Source organism: Brassica oleracea, chromosome C6, assembly GCF_000695525.1.
Source record: "Brassica oleracea var. oleracea cultivar TO1000 chromosome C6, BOL, whole genome shotgun sequence".
NCBI classification, from domain to species: domain Eukaryota; kingdom Viridiplantae; phylum Streptophyta; class Magnoliopsida; order Brassicales; family Brassicaceae; genus Brassica; species Brassica oleracea.
In genome coordinates this window covers 20,726,482-20,732,873 of record NC_027753.1, presented here as the reverse complement: position 1 = coordinate 20,732,873, position 6,392 = coordinate 20,726,482, and the positions used below count along the sequence as shown (strand labels likewise).

Sequence of the window (6,392 nt, the reverse complement as noted above, 5' to 3'; positions counted from 1 at the left end):
GGCACCAGAAGAGACTTGTTTCAATCATCCTCAGTGATGACCTTGAAGATGAAATCACGGAAACGTCTAGAGTATAGCCTCGGATCAACAGCTGAGATTGAAGTAGGATCGTACTGGATGCTCTTGTAAGCGTGTTCAAGTTTCTTGCTAATGTCGTAATCTTGAAGAATATCTATGATCCCGAAGATCATGACAACCTCGTAGTACTCTCCTGTTGGTTCCCCAACTAGTTCACAGTCGCTCCTTCTAATTGTTCTCTCTGCTCGAGCCGGCATGTTTCCTCCAAGTCTGATACTAGCCCACCTGCAGTAATAAACCCATTTCGTGAACTCCAAAATCTTGAGAAAAAACAAATTTCTAAGTATGAGTTTGTGTTTGTGTTTGTGTTTTACCTTGTGGGATCAGATAGAAGCTGATCCACGTCTGCTCTGGAGAGACGAGGAGCTGATTCATCTTCAAACTCACCTTCAGTTTTCAAAGAAACATATTTAGTTATTCTAATGAAGAGAAATAATATTAGGGTTTTAGAGAGTACAAACCAATAGGCTTGCGTGCTCCAGAAGGTATCAACTCTCCAGCCACTGATGCTTCTCTGAAATGTATCCCAACAAGAAGACTGTAGTCCATGATTCTCTCCTGTTCTAGAAACTCGCAGTCTTTATCGACTTGTCTGAAAACAAACATAATGGTCATAAGTTAATGTTCAAAAAAAAATCTTTAGGCAGTAACTAGGGTTTGCATGAAATTAGTTCCTAGCTCCCTAACCCGATTTTTAAAAAATAGTTATAGAAAAATTATTTCGCTTATGACCGAGTTACTACTGCATAGACTGATTTAGAACACTGGTCATAACAATATAGCGATAAAACAAAATCAATTGAAAGATATTGATTGATGATTCTCTAACCTGATGAACTCTTGGTACCAAGCTTTCTGTAGTCTGAAAATGAAGTTCAGATCAAGATCTTTCAAGATTGTGTTTGAGTTGATTTCTGATTCAGGCTTATCAGTTGTACGTCCAAGGGAAGATCCTTTCAGATCAAAGCGTCTGTGGACAGAGTACTCAGAACAGAATAGGTTTCCCATAATAACGAACCGAACCTGCAATATTTTTGAAAAAGTTTAGTTGCTTGACTAAGAAGACAAAGTGGGATTTTTTTCATTTCTTTACCTTCTTTTGGATTGTTCCAGTCAACTTCACACAGTGGAGACCGTAGAATCTAATCACCAAAGTGTTCTCAAATGCTCTAACATGGTTGTAATACGCTGCAAGCATTCTTAGAAGCACCTGCATCATGTTAATAGCAGAAAGGAGTTAGTATCTGTAGCGGCCACACACTCTTCACCTGGTAACTTTACTTACTTTAGTTTCAGACTTCTTCATTGTTTTTATCATGTAACGATCATCGTTTGTTAGGTAGAAAAAGCTTCCACTTTTGCCAGGGGATGATAGTTCCCTAAGTGCATCATTACCGCAGATTGATAACATGTAATCAGCTGGGTCTACTTTGAATAACTTCCTCAAGCTCCTGGAGATAGATGATTAGTGTAAAAAAAGTGTCAGAATAAGTACCAACAAGAACTGTTGTACGTAGAGAGGTTAGTGTTATGGTTTCTCACCTAAAAACTAATGGGCAATAGTCTTTCCATTTGAATTCACTAGACTGGTGAGGAGGTGTGTATTTGGTTCCTTCTGGTGGAAATCTTGTCCATACTTTCTCCTTTGGATCAAAAGCTGAATGCTTAAGATCAAGAGACACAACAGCAGCTTGTTTTCCAACAGCATGTCTGCTCAACAAAGATTCAATTGTTATAACCGGTGAAGAGGTAAAGTGATGCCATTTCAAATTATTTCTAGGTTATATCTTCAGAAAAAAATATTAACATATATCTATAGAAGTAATAATATTGTTTTAAAAGTTAATAACTACATCTATATACATATGTTTAATTTTATTTTAAAATTATGTCCTTTTTTAGAAATATAATTTAAAATTTTAGACCCTAGTTTATACATCTATTTTTAAAAATGTAGCAACTTTTTAAGGATCGAGCCAAACAATGTTTGACCGTTCCACTTGCGCATGCTTAGAGATGGTGTCGGGTGAGATGGTTACCTGATTCCAAGCTGTAGATTGAGCATAAGTTCGTAGTTGCGGTGTCCTTTCGATATTGTCTCCCCTTGCTTCTTCCCTGCCCTTGGCAATCTCATAGGCACAGGGATAGGTTTCAAGCTCTGAATGAATCCTTCAGCCTCAAGTCTCATTATCTCAGCATCCAAGTCTCTCCTTGTGGTGGAATCAATATCAGCAGCGCCTTCACCACTTTCACTTCCCCACATATTCATCTTCTCAAACGCTCTATCTAAACCAACACTCACCCTCCCATCAACAGAGATCCTCCTCGGCTTCTCTACACGCTTGGAAGAGTTCCACACAGAGAGCTTCTTCTGTGAAGGCAACACAGGAACTCTCTCTCCACTACAAGTCTTGTACTCACTCAGATTGTTAAACACATCTTTAGGATCCCATTCAAGATTCTCTTCGTTCCCCGATGGATAATAAGCACCATTCATTTCTTCAGGATCTTGAGACCAATGACCAACGTAGAAGCTCCCATCGTCCCACTTGAACGTCCCGTTTCCACTAGGGAAACCATCATCCCAAAACCCATCGTATCTACAACCATCTGTCCAAATAAAAGTACCTTTGCCACAGATCATACCGTTCTTCCACTCCCCAATGTAATAACTCTCATCTCTCCAACGATACTTCCCTTGAGCTTCTTGCAAACCTCTCCTCCATTCACCATCATAGACATCTCCGTTTGCGTAACTCTTGATCCCATGTCCATGTTTCAGGTTCATTACCCATTGACCTCTATAAGTATATCCACTAGGACCTGTGTACGTGCCAATCCCATCCATGTATCCACTTTTGAACTCACCTTCATACGTTGCACCAGAAGGCCAACCAAACTTCCCTTTCCCCATAGTCTTCTCGTTGTACCATTCACCAATGTACATACAACCATCTGTCCATAGATACTTACCGTGTCCGTGGGGGAAGCTATCGTACCATTGACCTGTGTAGTAGTCTCCATTAGGAAGTACTCTCTCTCTGCATGGTAGAGTTCTCCTATGCTGCTTCTGTTAGTGCTGGTCTCATCATCATTCTCCTCGGTCGTAGTAGCTTGATCATCTGTTTGTGAAGCTACAGATACGGTTCCAAAAATGTTGTTTGCTCGTTTCTTGGCTTGTTGGGTCTTTCTCACCGTCACCTCCCAAGCTTTTAGAACACAGCCTTGTTCCTTGCTCATTTTGTTTTTCTTCATAGAACAAACCTAATTAAGAAACCCTAATAAAACATATACTTTTTCTTGTCTAAACAACAAATCATATTAGATGTACACATACACATGAAACCCTAAGTAAACATATATTTTTTCTTGAGACTTGTGACTTTCTATCTCCATTGTCATTGAATCATATTGAAAGAGAGTTTATTTTTTCTTTGAGATTGCAACATTTTTGGAGTGAATGCTTCTCTGAACGATCATCCAAACTTAACAAAGAATTAGAGAGAGAGAGAGAGAGAGAGAGAGAGAGAGAGAGAGAGAGATGAAACTACTTAGTGCCAAAAGATCATAATATTCATAACAAAACTTATTTCCGACATTTCATCTTTTCTTATCAATTCCTCTTTTAACTAACTATGTCATTCAAAGAAAAAACCGTTCGTTCATCTCCTCAAACTACTGAAAGCCTTCAGATTAGAAAACCAAACAATACTCATTTCTTTCTATTCTTAGCATTTCCGAGTTTTTCTCTCAGAAACAATTATTATTTTCTTGAAAAAGAAACAAAATATATTTTCTTAAAATTTAAACTGAAAATTAAACCACAGTAGTAGTAACTTAGCTACACGCCAATGCAATGCAAGTTACCCATGACCAAAACCAAAAACAAATCTTACCAGACCCGAAATTATCCAATCTCGAACCGAATTGGATAACACGTTTAAAATATATTGGATACCACCTAATGGTTCCTCAAAACATACTACATATTAAAAAATATTAGTTATATTTAGATTTAAAATAACCAAAATATTATAATTTTAACTGAAAATTCAAAAAAATATTTAAACCAAATATCTGCAAAAATTAAAATATATGAATCTCATTATTTCTACTAGGAAACAAATCTGCGGGCAGTTAATTTTTTACTAAAAATTATATTAATTGAATATATATGCTTAATACTTATATTTATTTATATTTGTTTCATTTAAGGTAATGAATAAACTAATTAAAAATAATTTTTTTGATAATTTAAGAATGTGAATTTAAAATGTGTAACAATTTGCTACATTTTGTTTTGTTAAATTTAGAGGAAAGATATATATAATTTTTTAATTAAACGATCAAAATATATTTTTAACAAAATTGTTCACTTAAATATACATGTTTTAAAATATATATAACTTTTGAATATACAGAAGAAAAGTTCTAAATTTCTTTTAAACATTTGTCAAAAAGAAGTAGGAAACTTAATCATAAGACAAAAGGTTGTTTGTAATTGCACTAACAATTAATGAAATTTAAAACATGTAACAAAATGGTAACAGTTTAACAACATTAAATTTGAAAATACCATAGAAATGAAACAGAAAATCAATAAATTTTAACCTTTGTCAAGTATTAGGTAAACGAAATCTATTTGTAGATTAAGACAACCAAATATGTTTTTTCAAAACTAAGATAGAAAAGATATAATTTTTTTTTAGTAAGACTTCCTTCCCTCACTTCCGGATCAAACATATTCTTATAGCACAAAATACTTTGGCGGATAAGTTTGCACGTGGTACGAGGAATTATCTTTCAACTATGCTTTATGTTGATTCATTCCCACCCGTTTGGCTTACTAGACCGGTTGGAGTTTCTTCGTAGTTTCTAAATGATGTTGTCAAAAAAAAAGATTTTCTAATGTTTGTATGTGATTCTCCAAAGATCTTTTATGATCATTTGAAGTAGTGAAACTACTTTTTCTCGTTTTCTTTCTTAATTTTTTCTAATTTGTTTTTCTTGCTCTTTTTTCTTTCAATTCCCGCAACTCTTTTTATTAATTTTTTTTTTTGCATCAGTCAATACAAGATTGTAATGGTTTATCATCGAAAATTATGAGTGATCACCAATGTTGCAATGTTTTATCTCAAAGATTGTAATTACAAAGATTCATTGAAATGGTTGTAAAAATTAATTTAAATCCTAGCATAACATTAAATGTTCTCACCATTAAATAACCAATTTTTCGTTTTGTCTAAACATGACTATTTTGTTCAAAACCATTAAATTTTAACAATATGTGAAATTATGTCTATGAATAATGTATATTTATCTTAGATCATCATATAATATGTTTACTTTGTTACTATTTGGGACATTCTTTCGAAAGTGGGATTTATTTATTTGAATAGTATTAAATTACTTGAATAATATATTACTTTCAAATATTTAGCTATATAATACAATAAAACGGTTTATCAAAATTTTGACTTAAGAGCATTGGGAGGCGATGTTAGACAAATTGTAATATATAGAGTTGATAAATAATATTTTTTTAAATGCTACTGTTCAAGTAAAAGGCGGTTATAAAATAAAAAGTATAAAGTATTCCCCTTTGTTTTAAAATAATATATATTTTACAATTTCACATATATTAATAAAACATATTAAACTTTAGTTATAGATGCATGAATTTTTGTAATTATTTATTTCTTAATAATTATAACCTAATAAGAATTCAAGAAATCCAGTTAATGTTTTTTAAATTTTATAATTAATTATTGTTAGTAGATAAAAATATATTAAAAGTACAAAATTTTATTTTTTTGAAGTAATATTTTTTTTAAATGCACTTTTATGAAACGGAGGGAATTTGTAGTAAAAATACACAATTTCAATAACATCAATGAACTAAGTTATATTAAAAAATATATTTTGGAGAAACCATTTGTTGGGATTCCGTGATTGTGTGACTATTCAAAACTCAAAAACATAAGAGCAGCCTCATGGGGGTTTAACAATTTCATTGTTTTTAAAACAATCTTACCACTAAAAAATGACATGTATAAAATAAAGTATCTTATGGGGGTTTAACAATTTCTTATTTGATAAAGTGCATCTTATTTCTTTCCAACCTTTGACATTTTCATTTGTTTATTCTTGAGATATCCACTTTTATCCTACTTATGGAGGTGCTTTAATATTCATTAATATATACCAAGAAGATTTATTATGTTTAAATTTGTGTTTACTAATTTTTAACAATTAAAATATTGAATTTTCATAGAAGCTTACCGCTAAGGTTTGCTCACTACTTTTGAGGAATT

At 32.8% G+C, this 6,392-nt stretch overlaps 1 pseudogene; it reads right to left on the bottom strand.

Moving 5' to 3' along the window:
- On the bottom strand, window positions 1–3,508 carry LOC106299284 (annotated as a pseudogene).
- Between the last annotated feature and the right edge of the window lie 2,884 nt (window positions 3,509–6,392).